Source organism: Triturus cristatus, chromosome 10, assembly GCF_964204655.1.
Source record: "Triturus cristatus chromosome 10, aTriCri1.1, whole genome shotgun sequence".
NCBI lineage: Eukaryota > Metazoa > Chordata > Amphibia > Caudata > Salamandridae > Triturus > Triturus cristatus.
Genome location: NC_140593.1, coordinates 864,253,235 through 864,272,828, shown reverse-complemented (window position 1 = coordinate 864,272,828; position 19,594 = coordinate 864,253,235). Strand labels below are relative to the sequence as shown.

Below are 19,594 nucleotides of genomic sequence, written 5' to 3'. Positions count from 1 at the left end.
CTTGCTGGCTCCGTGTCTTCTTCTCTACTGCACATCTTAACAATTTTGGTGACAATCTTCTTACTCCTGGGATTCCTGAAGCACAACCTGGTGGTATCTCTTCATTTTCTGTTCTACTTCCTCTGGTCTATGCTGCCTTCTCAACGCTTCGGAGGACGAAGACTTTGTTATCTACTTTCGCCACGCTGATCTTCATGTTTTCCTGCATTTGGAGGTACTGTTTGTTGTGTTTTATTGGGCATTTGGCTTCCTGCTGCCGTTTGAGGCGCGCGCTAGGCTACTCCTTGCTGTGACATTTTCCCGATCTTGGGTTGGATGCACCAATATGACCTTCATATGTCATTAATCCCAGGGCTCCATATCAAATAATGGTTGTATAAGATGACATACAAGTTCATGACATTCTTAGAGATTCTCACAGAGTGTTCGAGGATAGGCTTGGTTGTGTCAAAGGATATCAGCATCCAATTATTCTTAAGCCTGATGCGTCCCCGGTACAACACACGTTTAGGAAGGTTCCTCTATCAGTGAGGCAGGGTCTCAAAGATTTGTTGGATGATTTGTTGACATCTGGAATTATTGAACCTGTAGAGGCGTCCTCTTGGATTTCTCCGGTAGTTTTGACGCTTAAATCAGATGGTCTGCTCCGTTTCTGCATTGATCTCAGGTCCTTAAATAGAGATATTGTTACTGACACATTCCCACTGCCTAATATTAATGAGTTGGTGCAGTCTGTTGGGGGTGGTAAGTACTTTTCCAAGATTGATCTGCGTAGTGCTTATCACCAGATCAAATTGCACCCAGACTCTAAATCCCTTACAGCATTCATCACAACGGAAGGCATCTTTCAGTACACTCGTATGCCCTTTGGGCTAGCTTCGGCTGCGAGTGTTTTCCAAAGAATGATGTCGAATATGCTCAAAGGCCTGTCTGGTGTAGTTTATTTCCAAGATGACATTTTGGTTTCAGGGAAAACCATTCAAGAGCACAATGCATCCCTTAGACAAGTTTTGTGGAAACTTGAACAACAGGGTCTCACAGTCAAAGATAAATGTCATTTCCTCACCAATCAAGTTGATTATTTGGGGTATTCTATCTCAAGTGGTGGCATTTCTCCCAAAAAGAATCTATTGGAAGCCATTAGAAGCGCTCCGTCTCCAAAAGACAAGGACCAACTCAGGTATTATGCTAAATTTGTGCGGGGATTTGCTGATTTATCTGAACCTTTAAGGAAACTTCTTCGTAAAGGTTGCAAATTTGATTGGGGCAGTAATGAGTCTAATGCCTTTTCTAGAATAAAGGAGCACATTTGCAATGCTGGTATTCTTGCGCCTTTCAGTGTTTCCTGCAAATCGTTTCTTACAGTTGATGCTAGTTTGACTGGTATTGGTGTGGTACTTTCCCAATTTCAGAAAGGCACTGAAAGGACAATTGCATTTGCATCGAACTCTTACCCAAGCTGAAAGGAATTATTCAGTGATAGAGCGCGAGGCTCTTGCTGCAGCGTGGGGAGTGGAATATTTCAGAGTATATTTGTGGGGATCTAGGTTTGTGTTAAGGACGAATCACAATCCTTTAATGAAAATTCTGTTGGCAGGGGGGGGGGGGCTGGGAAAGGTTCAGCGCGTCTTGCCAGATTTGCTGCGAGGTTAAAAGAGTACCTTTATGATGTTGAATTCATTCATGGTAGGAGAAATTTACAAGCTGATTGCTTGTCACGCATGTCACTTGATTGTGAAGCAGTGGACAAGGAAGTAGTCCAGAAACTGGAAAGTGAGGAAGCTGTTGCATTTGTTTTTGATGTAGCTGAATGCAGTTTGGGCTCTTTCTCTAAGTCACAGTGGTCTGAGGCCATGACAATGATTCTGTTTTGCAGGACGTTATTGTACTCGTCAAGAATGGTTCACCTCGTGAGAGTTTGGTCTCCACACCCGTGAGGCCGTATTGGAAATTATTGGATGAATTGTCTCTGAGAGGTAAGGATGTTATTATGAGAGGTGAGAGATTTGTGCCTTCGGCTAATCTCAGGTTGCGCAATTTTAAACTTGCGCATGAGGGTCACTTGGGGCATGGTATGACTATCAGGCGCATCAAACAGGAATTCTGGTGGCCTGCTATGGATGATCAAATCAGGCGCTGGGTAGTTGACTGTGCTCTCTGTAAAGAGAGTGAGAAGAGATTGAAAGTTGGTTCTCAGAGTTCGATGGGTCATATTGAGGATCCTGGGAAACCGTGGCATACTATTTGCCTTGATTTTATTGGTCCTCTTTCTGAGCTGTCTTTAGACATGAGGTTTGCAGCTGTCATTGTTGATGTGCATTCGAGGTGGTTGCATCTTGAATTTTTGAAAGATATTACCTCTATGTCCACGATTGCGGTGTTGGAGGCTTTGTTTTTGCATGAGGGTATTCCGCAGGTCTTACTTACCGACAATGGGACTCAACTCACTTCTGGTGAGATGCGTTGTTTTCTGGAGAAGTGTGGTGTGAGGCATTCGTGTACTTCTCTTTACAATCCCATGGGGAATGGCATTGTGGAAAGGGCGAACAGACTTATTAAAGGAACCTTACAACTTACTCTAGTTAATGAATTAGCTCCCAAACGTCAATTCAAGATATGTTGTGGGCTTATTGTGCCACTCCTCATTGTGCTACTCAGAAGTCTCCTTTCCTTATTATGTGGGGGCGTCTTCCTGGTTGACGCCTTGTCCCATCTTGGCTCAAAAATTGGGTATCTTCTGGCGAGGAGCCTGTCTTTGTTTCTCTTTCTAAAATCTCTGTTGGTGATTGGGTCAAATTGAAGTCTGGAAGAATTAGAGGTGGTCTTACCAAGTTTAAAGGACCTTTCCGAGTTGTCAGTGTGGGAAAGTATTTTGTTGTCACTGAAGGAGGAGAGGTGTTGGAATTTACGCAGAGTGGCTTTGTACCAAAAAGGTGGTTCTGTTTCCAGAGGTTCCGCAGGCGAAGAAGGTTGTTCTGGAGTAATGTACATGCCAGATAAGGTTATTGGGCATGATACTCAGTCCAGATTGGTGAAAGATCTTTCATGTTCCAATGATTTGCTTTCTGATTCTCAAAGCATTAGGGAGGAAGTTCAGGTGGGGTTGTCAAGCTCTTCGGATGTTGAGTTGCCTGTTAGGAATCGCAAACCCCCTGTATATCTTCAGGATTATGTTAGATCTGGAGTTTTTTTTTGTATTTCTCTCTTCTCTTCTTTCTTTCTTCTTCTTCTTTTCTGTTGCCTTCCTTCTTCTGCGTTTTCTTTATTGCGTATTAAGGGAAGAGGATGTGATGTGATGTTAAACGTATTTATAATTGCTCTTACCTTAGTTGGAGTCCTCAGGTTCCGTACGTTCGTTCGTTCTTGTTCTTTGTTCTCACCTAGAATGTGAGGCTGACGGCACTCCACGACTGACAGGTGCAGCTGTCTCGTTGAGGTGGTCGGACGCCAGGTTGTGCTTCCAGTAAAGTACTCCCCTTTACTTGTTGGCTCCGTGTCTTCTTCTCTACTGCACATCTTAACAGCCATCTTGAAAGGGGCAAGAATGGGGTACTCTGGGATAGCCAGGTGCCACACATCACAGGAACCTGGTCACTAGAGAAGAGGGGACTCCGTAGCCCATTGGCTAATGACCGTGTGGGCCCCTCTGGGCTCATTTCTGGGATAAATATGGCACCCCTGTTACCCTACCCCTTAGTTCACACTGGCAAAGAAGAGACGACCGAAGAAGGACTGCCCTGCTGCCCTTGAACCATGCAAAGAAAGGCTGCACCATTGAGAAGAATGCACCTGCTGCATTTTTGGGGTAGTGCGATTAGGACTGTGTCTGTGGCTCATAACCCTAGGAAACGTTGATTTCCCAGCTTCATCAAAACCAGTGACTCCAAGGATCAGTTGCCTGATCCCCTGGAACTAGGTCCAAGACCACAAGAGCTGAAAGAGCCAAAAACAGGCCACCGCAGCAGTTTGGCTGCTTCCAATTGCTGAGCACGACAAAAAAAAAAATCCAAAAAAGCCAACATCTATACCCGAGTCTGGTGGATCCACGAGTGCTGTCCAAATTCGGATTCATCATACTCGAGGATATCAGCCCTCACAAAAGAGTTTGCATCCAACCATAGTGTGGTGTGATCAGTAGTGCGGCATCAGCTGTCCAACTACTGCAACGTAGGGGACTTCAAGTGACCCCAATCTCTGTGGTCAGTTGCCCCACATAACTCTTGGTTCGAGTAACCACCACAGGGACCCATCTTTTGAAAAGGGCAAATTTACAAACCTCAGACGCAACACCTCCTGATAAAGAATTATATTTAATATATGCCTCGGGGTAAAGTGTAACTGCTCAATTAGCCAACCATTGGCGCATAGCCAATACACAAGACCTATGGGCTAGGTATGTTAGGGCACGCTGGGATGAGATGTAAGAACTATTAGTTTTTCCCAGAAAAACACAAGAAAAAGGGGCAGGGAATAGTGCAGGAATGCACGCTTATCTCCAATTCCTCTATCAGACGTGCATTGGATGCTGCAGATACTACAGCTAGAGGAGTCAATATCAGCATTCTACTAAGGAGACCTGCATGGCTCAATTTCTGGTTTCAAACCAGAAGTTCAACAAACTATTCTTAATGCACCATGTGATAATAATCGCTTGAAAAATAAAAACGTATACAGAAGTGGCAAAATCAATGGGAGCACTTCAGTGTCCTACGAGAGTTTCCTTTCGTCGCTCCTACAGAAGAGGCTCCAAGACTAACACTACAGATGCCAGCGCATCGTCCTATATGATATATTATAATAACACAATTGATCAGCTAGATGTATCTATACAAAATGTTATTTGTTATCTTTTGCATCTAGAGCGAGTTGGCTTAGCCTACACATCCATTCGACTACATGCAGCAGTAGCTGCACATCTTAAAAAAAGACATTTATGCCTATTCAAAGTTCCAGTAATTAAGGCCTTTATGGAAGGCCTTTAAAGAATAATACCACCTAGGGTATAACCTGCACCTTAACATTGTTCTCACAAGGCTTATGGGTTCACCTTTTGAACTGTCACACTACATTTCATTACAATTTCTTTCGTGGAAGGTTACCTTTCTCATTGCGATCACTTCGAGTGGTTCTTCGTACAAACCCAAAATTCCTTCCAAAAGATGTCTCTGCTTTTCATATTAAACAATCAGTTGAGTTACCTGTGTTGTTCTTTCGATCTGATTCAGTAGCAGAAAGAGCTTTACATACACTTGATGCCAAAAGAGCACTATTATATTATATTGATAGGACAAAGGTTTTGCGCAAAACAAAACAACTTCTAGTTGCCTTTGCTCTACCGCATAAAAAAAATCCTATCTCTAATTCCAGTATTTCTAGATGGATTGTTAAATGTATTCAAATGTGTTATGTTAAAGCTAAAAGAACTTTAACTATACCTCCTTGAGCACATTCTACTTGCAAAATAGGAGCATCTATGGCCTTTTTAGGAGACATTCCCATAGCTGACAAATGTAAGGCAGCTACATGGTCTACACCACGCACATTTATCAAACATAATTGTGTGGATGTATTGGCACGTCAACAAGCTAACATAGGACAAGCAGTTATGTTCTGTTACAGGGAATTTGTTAAGCGCGCGTTCACCAAACGGTTTCTTGGCGCTAGGAGAAACAAGAGGCGGCAAAGGGACAAGGGCTAGTTGTCATAGGCCTGAGAGAATAGCCAAGTCTTCAGTAGTTTCCTGAATGAGGCATAGGTGGTGGCTGTTCTTATCTCCAGAGGAAGTGAGTTCCAGAACTGCGGTGCCAATACTCCAAAACGAGCACCGCCCAATTTTTTGCATTTAAAGGTAGGGATGACTAGCAGGTTTCGGTGAATAGACCGGAGGAAGCGGTTGGGGACGAAGCGTATGATTTTTGATGAGATGAAAGCTGGCGCGTTTCCGTACAGAGATTTGAAGATGGTGCAACCCAGTTTGAAAAGACCTCGTTTGGCCACTGGCAGCCAGTGAAGGTCCTTCATTAGAGGCTGAATACGGTGCCATCTAGGCTGATGAAAAATCAGTCTGGCAGCCTGGTTCTGGACAAGTTGGAGGCACCTAAGCTGATATGCTGGGATGCCTATGTAGAAGCAGTTGGAAAAGTCCAGTCGGGAAATGACCAGGGCTAAGATTACTAAGGTCAAGGCTTCTTGAGATAGGAATCTGCTAATTTTCTTGATTCGGCGCAGTTGGAAGAAGCAGGCTGAGACCACTGAGCTGATCTGGGCCTTCATCGAGAGGTCGTTGCTGACCAGTATTCCAAGGCTCTTGGCGGAGCTGACTGGGGAAGGGGGGTTGCCTAAGTAGGATGGCCAGAAGTTGGAGTTCCATGGGTTTGCAGGGCCACCCGTGAGAATTAACTCCGTTTTGCCAGGATTGAGTTTCAGCTGGTTTCCATTCATCCATTCGCTAATAAAGGTCATAGTGTCTTGGAAGTGAGTTAGCGAGGAGGGGAGGAGGCTAATATTGAAAACCAGCTGAAGGTCATCCGCATAATTGTAAGTTACGACTTCCCTGCACCGAAGAGATGAAATTAATGGAAGAAGGTAGAGATTAAAAAGGAGCGGGGAGAGGGAGGAGCCCTGAGGGACTCCGCAAGAGAGTTTCCTCTCTTTTGACGAGAAATTGGCGAGACGGACTGATTGAAATCTGTTGCTGAGGAAAGAAGAGAGCCAATCCAGAGCCCGCCCCTGGATCCTGGCATTATTGACACGGTCCAGAAGGATGTTATGGTCGACGGTGTCAAAAGCCGCGGACAGATCCAGGAGGACCAGAGCCTGAGTAAGCCCTTTATCAGCACTCCCTCTGAGCTCGTCCATAACTGTCAGAATGACAGATTCAGTGGAGTGTGAGGGTCGAAAGCCGGCCTGGTGGGGGTCCAGAGTATGATGCAGTTCGACAAAAGAGCTTAGTTGTGTGGAGACATAAGCCTCTGGACCTTTCCAAGGAATGGTAGGAGTGATATAGGGCGGTAGTTGCCAGGGATAGAGGGGGCAGCACCCGGTTTCCTCAATATGGGGATGATTTCCGCAGATTTAAAGATGTCGGGGACTATGCCCTCTTCAAGTGATTTATTTAGTAGAGAAAGAGGATGGTCAGGACACCTGGAAAAGGTTTCCTGAAAGACGTGAGGGGGGCAAAAATCTGTTGGGGACCCTGAGCCAACTCTTTTTAGTAGCCCCAAAAAGGTTTCCAAGGAGATTAGGGGGAGCTGGGTCATCGGGGGTGACAAGTCCTTGGTGTTAGGAGGATTGGGGGGGGGGGGGTGCTGGAGGGTGAAATGCTGGCTTTAATATCAGTGAGCTTGTCCATAAAGTAGGAGTTGAGTGAATCGCAGAGAGATTGAGAGGGGGTTAGCTTAGGCACTATTCTGTCAGGTATAGATAGCTCGCTGACTATGGAAAAGATGTCTTTGGCTTTATTAGCTGAGTCCACGACTTTTTTGGAGAAGTAGTCCACTTTGGTTTGGAGAATGGCAGTTTTTGTATTCCTTTAATAAATTGGTATAAATGTTTTTGTCAACTGAGTAATAGTGGAGTCTCCACTTGCGCTCAGCTTGTCTGAGTGCAAGATTCTTAATTTTTAGGTCCGCGGAGAACCATCGCTGAGCGTCATGTGGTCTAAAGGTTTTAGTATGTTTAAGCGGGGCGACGCACTCACTTGCAGATTCAAGCCATAACTTGAGATTTGTGGCCTGAGCATGGATTGACTCTGTGGTAACAGGGGCCGTAAGAGTAAGATTTGAGCAGAAAAGATCAGTGTTAGCATTTTTCCAGCTCCTTGACTTGAGGTTTTTGGTCGGTTTAGGTTTAGAGGGCTGAACTTCCGGCAGAGTGAAGGACACAAAATGATGATCCGACCAGGTACACGGAGAGATCAAAAGGGTCGAGGGGGTCATATTAGCTGTCCAGACCTGGTCTAAAATATGTCCCTTTGTATGGGTGGGTACCTGCATGTGTTGGGTGCAGTTCATACCTAACAGAAGATCCGTTAGTTCAATAGTGCTGACGCTCTCCATTACATCTAGGGGCCAGTAATTGAAGTTCCCTATGATAAGGAGTCTGGCATGAACAATCGCCAGATGAGAGATCATTTCTCCCAAAGCCTGGGGAAAAGTGGGCATACAGCAGGGGGGTCTATAAAAGAGGGCGCAGGTGAAGGATGATTGGGGGGATTCTAGTTTAAAGACTAGACTATCAACAGAGGGCACACCCTTAATCTCCAGAGTCTTAAACTGATGGTCCTTGAGGATAATGGCTGCGACTCCGCCACCCGCTTTCCCTGAGGTTCGGTTGGTTTGTAGGATATAGTAGTTATCTGGCAAGGCTGCCAGAATATCCGGTATGGATTCATCGGTGAGCCATGTTTCCGTGAGGAGAAGTAGATCAGGCCTTTCCAACTGTAAAAGTTGGAAGATCTCAAGTTGGTGTTTCACCATAGATCGAGTGTTTAAGTATATGACAGAAAGGCCCCCTTGGCTCTGAGTACTGAGGGTGTTGGGCGGAATGCCAGTAGTGAGAGTGTCAGAATTATGAGTGAAGAGAACTTCAGGGAAGGTGGTTCTGTTTTGTAAGATTCCTGCTTCAGCCAAGCCGAGGCGGGTGTGGGTAGCAATCTCCTGTTTCCCATGCAGCTCACTGAGCTCAATCGTGGAGTATTTTAGAGGAGAGGCAGGGAATCTGGCCCGTGGGCCCGACCGTCCGCGGACAGGCGCAGACGGGCGCGCCTGCGGCGCGGCCTTGTCCCCATCTAGTTTTATGCGGGTCAGGGCAGGCGGCAGGAAGTGAGGGAGGTGCAGGGGGAGGAGCCACGTCCCCTCCGTTCAATCGGCACAACAAGCCGTGACGGACCGGGGGACAATGGACTCCCTGGATGCCTCGAGAGTGACTGGTGGCAAGGCGGGGTGAGTGAACACAGTAATACAAAATACAGATAAAGTCTTTTTTTAAAAGAGCGGCGACTGGTCTCACACAAAAGTAACACAATTAGTAATCAATTGGTTACCACGCAATGCAGATAAGGTTCAGCACATTTAGGCAAACTTTAACTTTGCGGCACTCACTGTTTCTCTGCTGCGCGGCCGTGACCCCTTCAAGCTTTATGCGGGTCAGGGCAGGCGGCAGGAAGTGAGGGGAGGTGCAGGGGGAGGAGCCACGTCCCCTCCGTTCAATCGGCACAACAAGCCGTGACGGACCATGGGACAATGGACTCCCTGGATGCCTCGAGAGTGACTGGTGGCAAGGCGGGGGTGAGTGAACACAGTAATACAAAATACAGATAAAGTCTTTTTTTAAAAGAGCGGCGACTGGTCTCACACAAGTAACACAATTAGTAATCAATTGGTTACCACGCAATGCAGATAAGGTTCAGCACATTTAGGCAAGCTTTAACTTTAACTTTGCGGCACTCGCTGTTTCTCAGTGCTAAAAATCTTTTCAAACTACAACACCCACTGGTTAGCCACCGCTTTGGGAGAATACTGCTATACAGTCTATGAATAGCATGTGTATTTACAGCACATATGCCTCGAACGGATTATGTTACTTACCCCGTAAGCATCTGTTCTTGGCATGGAGAGCCTCAGATTCACATGCACCCTCCATCCTCCCCGGACACCTGTGGTTGTGGCAGTTCTTATTATTCACATTATTTACGCATGGACATCTCTATACTACACTTACTCCATTCTCACCCTCTTGTGGGAAAATAATCTAACAATGGAGCTGATGCCCATGTGCATTATCACCAAAAGGATGAGTCACCTTGCCTCGTGACTGCAAAAGACTTCTTCGAAGAAAAACAACTTGTAAACATCTGAACCCAATACTAGATGGCAGGAGTATGCAAAGCATGTAAATCTACAGCTCTAGATTCCAAGAACAGATGCTTCATAATCCGTTCTATGCCCGGTTTTAAGCTGAGACAGGTAAATCGGAGTTAAACTCTATGCAGACAAGATAATTCTACATTCAGCAGACAGCAAGAATGTTATCGCTAACAGTGATACAATTCTAGCTGCATTCAGGAGGTTTCTAGCGGATATGAGAATAGTGAGATCAAATTAGAACTAACAATATGTAGCAGCACATCACATAATTGAATATATTTTAGAAAGCTCACTCTTTGGTGGCTGCATGATTTAGTATCAACGGGTATACTAAAATAATCTGAACTCTCAAGTTCTAACTTCTTCCCTTCTGTTGGTTCCTGCTCATTATACAGACTTACCCTCTTAGACTTCCAGAGTTTTTTTTTTTTTTAAAGGAGAGCACAGAGGCTGACAGATTAAGGGAAACTTCTATATTTGAGCTTCTGGTTCACCTATCAATTGGGGTAAAAATAGGTGCTGGTTACGTCTGTGTATTTCTCGATTTTTGGAGCGGTTACATATATATGGTTCACACGTATGTGTGGCACCACCTTCATATTCTATGGACCGGATACCTCAAATTAATTTGCTTGTCAAAGGACACTTTACATATCCAAAGACCGTAACAACAATAAGGAGACTACTGCATTCACTGGACAAAAAAAAGTTTTAGTAAACAGTAAAAAACTGCCATCATAAACAGAGGATACACTATTGGGCTAAATCACATTTGTGTTCTCTGCCCTCGGGCCTTAGAACAATCCCTTTAATTCAGGAAGATGCAGGGCGTATTTTCTATTTTCTTCAAGGCATATGATTATTCTGTGGCCCTCCAGTTATATCTTCCAGGGTATGATGCTAGGCTGAGTCTGTCTCTACATACCAAAACTCTTTACCCGATTGGTGCTGGCCTTTGCAAGTGTCTTGCACCACTCAACGATGAGTCTAAGGGCTCCTGGCGCTGCTTACAAAGGTTAGAGGAGCAGTTATAATTTCTGCCTTAGATTACTTTTTGCAAAGATGTACATGGCTTGTAGAGTAAGTGAATTCTAACTGTATAGCACAATTGTAACAATACCGCCCAGGCTCTGAAAGCAGTTGGTATTTTCACGCATATACTTCAGGGTTTCCTTCATTGTTCAATCAACTGTCACAAACCAGGTTCCTAAGTGTTTACTATCGAGCTTCTACTACACTGTACACACTATGCATTTCTCATATACAATTTTTTTTTTACTGAGTTTAACAAAAACAAGCATAATGCCAAAAACCTAATGCTGTTCCGTTCAAAAACAAAAGTTTTGTATAAAGATCTTGTTTCCCAAAGGAAAATTACCTTCCGGAAATCTAAAAAAAAATCTGTATTTGTGCAACTGGCACAATCTATCTATACTTTTTTCCATCTATCCACACGCCATTCGAATTTGCTCAACTATGTGCTGGTGGTTTACAAATATGGCAATCAATCAGAGCACAAGAAGGACTAAGATCTATAGTGAAGGGAAGAGGTGTGGCGCCGCAGCCAGGGCAACTGATTTGGGAATCTGGGGATCGCGGTTCGATCCCCGGCGCCGGAGGCAGATTAGCCCAGCCCCATGTGACTCTGGGCAATAGCTTGCTTAATCTTCCCGACGGCCCCCAGCGCCTAGAGACCCTTACGGGTGATTGTTTGCGCTTTACAAATGTGGATTATTTATTATAGTGAAGAATTTATGTTGTTCTGTAGAGTTATGTTTGTTGGCTGTTTTCTTGGTCCTAACCCTGGCGCCCTCTCTTAACCAAGTTGTATCATCGTGGTCCAATTCCTTTATGTCTCCTATACCTCGTTTCACTTATCAGTAAAATTAGAAGCTTAAAGATATTTGCTGGTCACAGTATTATGCGAATAAGCGGTATTAACTGCAGCAGCTGTTCATGTTGTATCGAAGTGCGTGTCAGACCACTGACAGGAAACACTTATCTGCTAAGCCAGATACAGCGGGAGCGAGAAACGATGCCAGGTAACCCTCTCCCCAATATGGAGCAGCCCTTGAGTATATGATTATCACTCAACAGACGACTCCGTAACAGGGTAAAGGGACAAAGGAAACAAAGGTGCAGCTGTGAAATCACACTCAGGGGGAAGGTACGTGGGTGTAGACCTCAGTCCAATCCGGGTACTCCAGCTGTCTAACCACGTGTTCCTGCAGTGAAAGCACAACATACATGTATACAAACGACAGCCAGTAGTTAAGGTAATGCAATGTTAATCATGAGGATGCACTTACATTGCAGTTTTGCTGCACTGTACCCAAAGAAGATCACAAAAGCCAAAAATAAATCCTAAACGAAACTACTACATTTCAAAATAAAAAGTTTTAGTGCCTGCGCCTTGTCCTGCAATTCCAACAGCTTCCCATAGAACAAGAAATAGAGAGCACTTAGCTGAGGGTGTTTTCTTCTTGATAGGGAAGGCGAGTAGTTTGCGCAGTTTTCGTCAAGCGCGTTGACTGGCTAAATCATGATGTAAGGGAAACACATGCAGAGTCTGCATGCACAGAAACCCTCCGTGAAAGGAAAAACACTATTTGGTAAGCCCAGCTTCTTGGCGGCTTTGAAAGCGCTCCAGCGCGATGTCAGATATTTCCCCCCTGCTGGCAAACACTTATCAGCACAAAAGATGAAAGACGAGTCTTTCAAGCAGCTCCATAACACATACAGTCCATCCGACTGAATGCGTCTGCTTTGGCACAAAGAAAAATAATGAAAGAAACTAAGGCGGGATCCGAGCCTTTCAATCGGCTCGCCGACTAGCACCAGCTCGTGAATAGCAATTGAATTAACCAGCGGGTGAGACCACACACCTGGGTTGAGCCGAGTAACGGCTATAAGACGCGCTCCAGCGCGTTCGGAATGTTTCAGTTTTCAGGGCAATGCGGTAGTTGTGCACAACGCGTGCGCTCCCGGCAGTTTTCCATTAAGGTGACATGGAAGTGAGAAAACCCCGTCGAGCCGATGGAGCATGCAGGTCAAGCTTCCAGGAAAAGTTAGCGCGATTGACAAACACCGGGCAGCCTATGGACGGTGCTTATGTAGGCTTCCTGATAACGAGCCAGGTGATGAGTCCCACAGGATTGTGGGAGACGTAATTCTGGCTTTAAGAAGCGATCACTTACACACACACACACACTCATGCCTAATGTGTCCCCAACCGCTATCTACGCTTGAACGTGACAGTGCGGTCTAGAAAATCAGAACCACCGGTACCGATTGATCTATGGTCATTTTTGATATTTTTCATTATTTTTAATTCCTTCTTAGCATTCTCAAAGATGGGCTTTAGTGACACTAGGGGTGAACTATTGCATTTGTACAATTAAGGATAACATGGAATCACAGTCCCCTGTACCGCAACCCCTGACCTAGAAGCAGGAATATTTTCTGCTCCTTTCTTACTATTGTACCCAATCTAAAATATTTCCCTACTATATCTCGCATACTTCCTGTATTGGTAAGCATGGTGCCTAGTTTTTCCCCACCTAGGGATCGTGCTAAGGAAAACCATGCCTACCAATATAATTCCATGCAATCCACTTAAAATGTTCTTGCTCTGCTGGAGTGTGGATCCATCGCTGTGCATCATGTTTCCGTGCATGCTGATGCAGTGGATTGATCACTGGTTCTCCTTAGGTAGGCATTTAGTTGATCAGATCTTATGAAATCAAGTATTTGTAACAAGGACAGTGGTCCAGCCTCTAGTAGCTGTTACTTGATACAAGCGTCCTTCACATTTTTGATCAGGCCACACAACATCCAATCAATCTAAACTATCATTTTGGTGTATGGAGTATTTCCTGTTCACTGTTGCAATTCACAAGTCAAAGATGTCTGTCTCTGGCATCACAGTGGATGGGGTTCATTGTTATGGCATTGGGGTTCTAGGGTTGGGTATGCATGCAAAATCAAGGGAATGGGGAAGAGACACAAGTTGAGTAAACACCATCTTCTTTGAGCAGATCTGACTTCTCCTATCTGCAGTTGCCGAGAATGTGACAGCCTGACTGTGTTAAGGAACAACAATATATATCAATTATCTGGGTTAATTCAAGACTGTAGCTAAGTATCTTACAGAAAAGCAGCTATTTTTCAGCATGTGTTGAAAGTAATGTTTAGATGTGTGCTCATAGTATTCTACAAATAAAAATAATGGTATTTCAATATTGGGATAAGCTAACTATTACTCTCTTACCCTTGTGTTCAATATATCTATGACTTCAATATTAGTTTACATATAAAATAATGGTATGAGGATTCTACTGTGCTAAAGTAGGACCCATGTAAGATTTCAGTCACTACTTTACAACTGTGGTGACAGTAGCATTACAGTACTAAAAGGCAGTTATCTCCACAACCCTTCTTGTGGATCAGCTTCTTCTAGTCTTCTTGAATTTATGAGAGCAACCAGAAGGAAGATCCAACAACATTGCATCCTAGGGCAGAGTCAACAGTGAGATGCATAAGCCGGCGGTGAAACACAGCTGAATATAGCTGCAGGTGATCCAGCAGGGAACCTAGAAAAAATTACTTACAACTCGGTTAAGATGCTGAGCAGTTATAATGCGATGACTGGGAAGTAACGATAGCCAGTACAGGCACCATACTCTACCATAATACCGAGATGGCCCATATTATCCAATTTTTTTTGTTTAGGATCTCACAAGACCAAGTTATATTCTAGGAACAAGTCTGCTGTCTTAGATGGGCATTGTCCATGCCTCACTTTTTGTCTGTTCTTGGCAAAAGCAGCTGCATCCGATGAGGAGTCCAACATTAGAGGATATGGTATCTCTAGCATGTGCAATGCTGAAAATACCTATAGAGGAGCGAAATCAAGCGCTATGAATATGAAAGGCTAAAATCTAAATCCCTTTCTCTTTGCCCATCTACTCCGGTTTTCCATCTCCTTTGAGTCATGACATGTGCTTAGCCAATAGAGAAGGCATTAGTGTTCCTGACAGGTTTGCATCCAGCTACCCTTGAATTGCATACAATTGGAATTGAGGCCTCTCCCCACTAATACTGCCACAGAGAGCTCATCGCAGACAGGACTAGAGCATTCTGGTGTCATATCTGCCATCTTGGTTGTCATAGCAACTGCTAATGCATAACATGGCCGCGGATCCTGAATGTGGTGACCATTTCAAAATGCAATGTCCATGGTTTTTGTCATTACTCTTTGGGTGTGGATGTAGGGGCAGAGTGATGGATGCAACTGGACATGAACCAAAAATTGCACCTACCATATACCACCTTTACTATATATCTTACGTAGCTACCTACACCCTTCAGCCTCAATCCAGACTTCAACACCAATGATGCATGTACCTCTGCACTGCCACAGCCTATCCCTGTCCCACCCTCTACAGCACCATTCTAACTCACGTTCTTTAAGGTGTTTCATCATAGTTAATAATCAACAGAACAAAAATATATTTCTTGAGTGATGTTCTCTACGCTTACAAATATTGCCAAGACTATGCCATAAGAGCCTACATATTTCTAAAGGGGCCAAACAAGGTTTTCAGCCATTTAGTCTTACTGGGCAGCCACTGTGCCCCTTGTACTTTGTAAATAGCACACATGATTTATCTAATGCTACACTTGGTTTCTGTTCTATAACTTCACTGTACATTATCAACAGGGGTGGCTAGTAGTGCCCTCAAACATGTCTGCCTGGCAGTCCATGGAGGTCCAGAAGGTGCTGATGAGGTCACTAACATTTATTCAGTAAGCTCATCATGGTATGGTTTGCATTATAAAATGGCGTTTGCATCTCTTAATCATTGGAGAAGCTGTTGTTTGAAGCTTATTGCGCAAGAACTCTTACTATTACTTGATCGTAATGACAGGCACTTTACAACCAATTGACTGAGGTTGAACATCTTAAACAAACCTGCATCATCATTATTTTTCCTGTATCCTCAGATTGGCTCTGGTGCAGACCTCTTACTTGAGAGCGTGTCTCAAACATCCTCTAGCATCAGTTGAGTCTGTTTGTCTTTGTACTAGAGTCTTCATAGTTAATCAATCAATACATTCTTTAATCGGTTAAAAGTAAAACCATAAAAGATATACATTGCACATAATAAAAGAGTTCCTACATCAGATACAATAACAGAAAATCATGGAACTTAACAACAGGTTTAAAAAAGTGATCAATAGCAAAATAGACAAAAAATCTGGTAAAATTCGCAAAAACAATCAACACTGGTCCTTATTTGTTAAAACAACAAAACTTAAGAAGGGCACTAAATACTGGTGACACATCAGTATAAAAAAAAGTTACTAAAAGAGATAAAGTGCATCAGCGATTCTGTGGAAATTCCATTGCAGGGGCAACATGGTGACAATTCAGAAGAAAACCAATCTTTGAGGAAGAACAGTTGATGAACAATCACAATACTGAAGCTACACAATCAAAAGCTACACCAAGGGCCTGATTAGCAGTCCGAGGACTGCCATACTCGCGCGGGCACAACTGTGGAGGATCAGCCACCGATGCACCCATGGTCCAATCACTCAATTACAACTAGGGCAGTCGTACCGCTACTACACCGCCAAAACCACCAGGGATCTGAGATCCCTAGCGGTGGAACATCACTCTTAAGGCCACAATACTCCAAGTATATTACGAGTTTCATCTCTGCCATGGTTTACATGGCAGTTCCTACTCCATGAAAACTGTGCTGGAGAGGAAACAAGGGGGGGCTACTGGGCCCCTTGTGCCTCGAGGTCATGGGGTGCATGCAGGGGGGCACATGTTGTGCCCCCCCTGCATGTATTCACCCCAGTACCTGCATGGCATGGACTGCACCAGTCCCTGCCGTGCAGGTATTGTTTTGACATTCCCATTGCGGTGCTTGTTTCATAGGCATCACCGCGGGACTGCCAAAGAACCGCCCACCAGTGACAGAAAAAGTCGTAATCTGACAGGCGGTGCACACACAGGTTTAGCGGTGTGGGAGCGGGCCACCAGTGTGGCAGGCCCGGTCCCGCACTGCCAAACACGTAACCAGGCCCCAAGAGGTATTGACTAAAGGCAGATACACTGAAATGGATTCCAGAGAATTGAAATTTCTTAATTGTATACATGGGTTTTTGATTCCTTCTGCATATGCCTGATTTCAACAAGAGATTTTTAAGCTCATAGTCTATCATGGTTTACAATGCTACTTGGTCAGTAATCAATCTAGGCCTGCTGAGGTTGACACATGAATTGTTAACCTAATGTGGCTAGGGAATTTTCGTAGTGTCTCCCAGTTTGAGACCATCATCGACAGTGGCCTAATAGAAAGAAGTTGCAGGGCTTGACCAGATGGATAGCAAACATAATCAAGGAGCTGTTTTAATACGATCTTCTAAATAATCAAAACCCAATTCCACATGAAAGGAAAAATGGCAGCTAATAAAGGGAAGACCAAGTATGTACCAACAAAAGGGACTTTTTTTTAAGTTGCATGCAACCGCTACTAATATGCCCCCAAAAGCCTGAGCTGTAACAGAGTACATATTTCTGTTTATAAATTTCAATCGTGTTTTAAAGCTTTTTTCCTAGTTTACAGGAAAAACTAAAAACAGCACCTATGAATTGTAAAAACAACGAACAGAGGACCAAGAACCTATGGAGGTAAAAGTGGATCTAAGATTTGAGAAAACGTTAGTCTTCTCAATAAAATTGCCCTTTATAACCATCTTTCTAGTCTTGATGGACTTGGAAACACAAATCTCATAGGACGTAGAATGATTTATATCAAGATCAAGATAGCATTGTCTGTGTAAGCAAAGCAAGTATTAGTCTGTAATCCATTTGTGTCATGTCTTGATAAGTGAGCTTTCAAATGAGTTTTGTACAAAATAAAAAGAATTGGGACAAGGACACAGCCTTGCCACACTACTCTTCCCCACTTCAAATAAATCTGTGCTCTTCCCATTACTCGCAAATCTAACTTTCGTGGAAAGATTAATGTGCAAACGTTGCAGAAAAGTAACTAAAGACATGTCAAAATCAATTGCTAATAAAATAGCCAAATGTTTGGACCGGTTTACACAATCGAAAGGGCTGCTGGGATACATAAACAGGTGCATATGTACTTCCCAAAGATCAGTTGCAAATTCAAAATGTGTCTTAATAGTCCCTGCTGTGGCACTGGGCAGAGTCGGTTTTCCAGGTAATGAAGCCTCAGCAGATGGTCAGAAGTTTAGAGGAAATTAAGTTGTTGTTTAGAATTCTCTCTAAACTCCGCATCATCATCTGTCGTCTATATGGGAACTTGCCAGTTATTTTTGTGCAACCATACTCTTACCTGTGTTGCAATGAAGCCCCTTATACAATCTACACTTGTGGCACATTGGTTACAATATTTCCGTTGACCTTGATATTCAGTGTCACTTCTTCTTTTGTTTAATATCTTTTTATTGAGTTTTTAACACAGTCCAATACACAAAACTGTATCCCATTAATAATTTTACCCACATTAAGATTGGCTACTACTATACTATTATTCTTTTTACTTGTTCTGAACAATTGCCCAATGTCACTTTTGATGCTGTGTTAGCACCCAGTACTGTTCTTGAAGATTTAGTGCCAGGAGGACATTTCAGGTGCGAACAGGGTGATGTGGAGTGTTCCGGGTGGGGTAATACATGTGCATGGGAAGTGGTGGTGGTACAGGAAAGGTATTCCAATTTACACTGCTATCATGTTGTTTATTCAGAGAGTGCTGGTCTAGTCACATGTTGGGTCACTCCTTGCAGTCCCTCTGCGTATGCACAGTGCAAACCGGAGGAGTGTAATTGTGGCAACAACTGCTTCCATCTACTTCTGTATGTAAATTTTTTTTATTTTTGCATATATGGCTACATGGGTTAGATGGGCTGTCCATATGTGCTTGAAATGTATCCCAAATGTAGATCCATAGCACAATGCTGACTCAAGTTTGAGATGCATTGCACACACATATCCAGACCATAATGCTCATATTTGCAAAAACAATATACATTTTAAGGCATGCATCTTTGTAGAATGTAAGAAGGAAAGTGCCATTGAGTGTGCCATGAAATGTAGTTGGAAATAAAATGTAGATAATGAAAGAATCAGAAAAAGTACTGCTTGGTGTAACACGAGCTGTAAGCAAAATAAACTATTCAAAGTACATCAAGTGCATACTAGTCATTTTACACGTTTGCAGTAAAAAAGTTCCTCACCGGGCTTTGATATGTCATTACCACATGTAAGATAACTTTGAATCAGAAATCAACACTTCTTTGAAAGCCTTATGCAGTTATTTGATCGCTATTTGTATTTTTACTCTCTATCACAATTCAGATATGGACCCAGGGTGTTTGGACAGAATGTAGGAGAAAAGTTATTGTGTGGATAAAATATTGTGTCAAGAATATCGAGGACAAAAATATTGTGAAGGTAAGTTTCTATGGGTAAGCAAACTTTAACTATACTTTTCTCCACATATATGTACCTTGAATATCTATAGGTCTTTAAGGTACGTAGATGTGGAGTTCAGAATATTAAATCTATACTTGCCTCATTGCACTTACTTTCTAGATATTTTTGTTCTCAATATTTTTGACACCATATTCTCTCCACACAATATTTGTTTCTTCGATATTCTGTTACACAACTGGACCCA

At 43.4% G+C, this 19,594-nt stretch overlaps 1 protein-coding gene across 1 annotated transcript in view; it reads left to right on the top strand.

Moving 5' to 3' along the window:
- The window catches only part of LOC146796125 (uncharacterized), a 97,329-nt gene that overhangs the window by 70,700 nt on the left and 7,035 nt on the right, over positions 1-19,594 (top strand). The gene's annotated exons all lie outside the window — the stretch shown is intronic.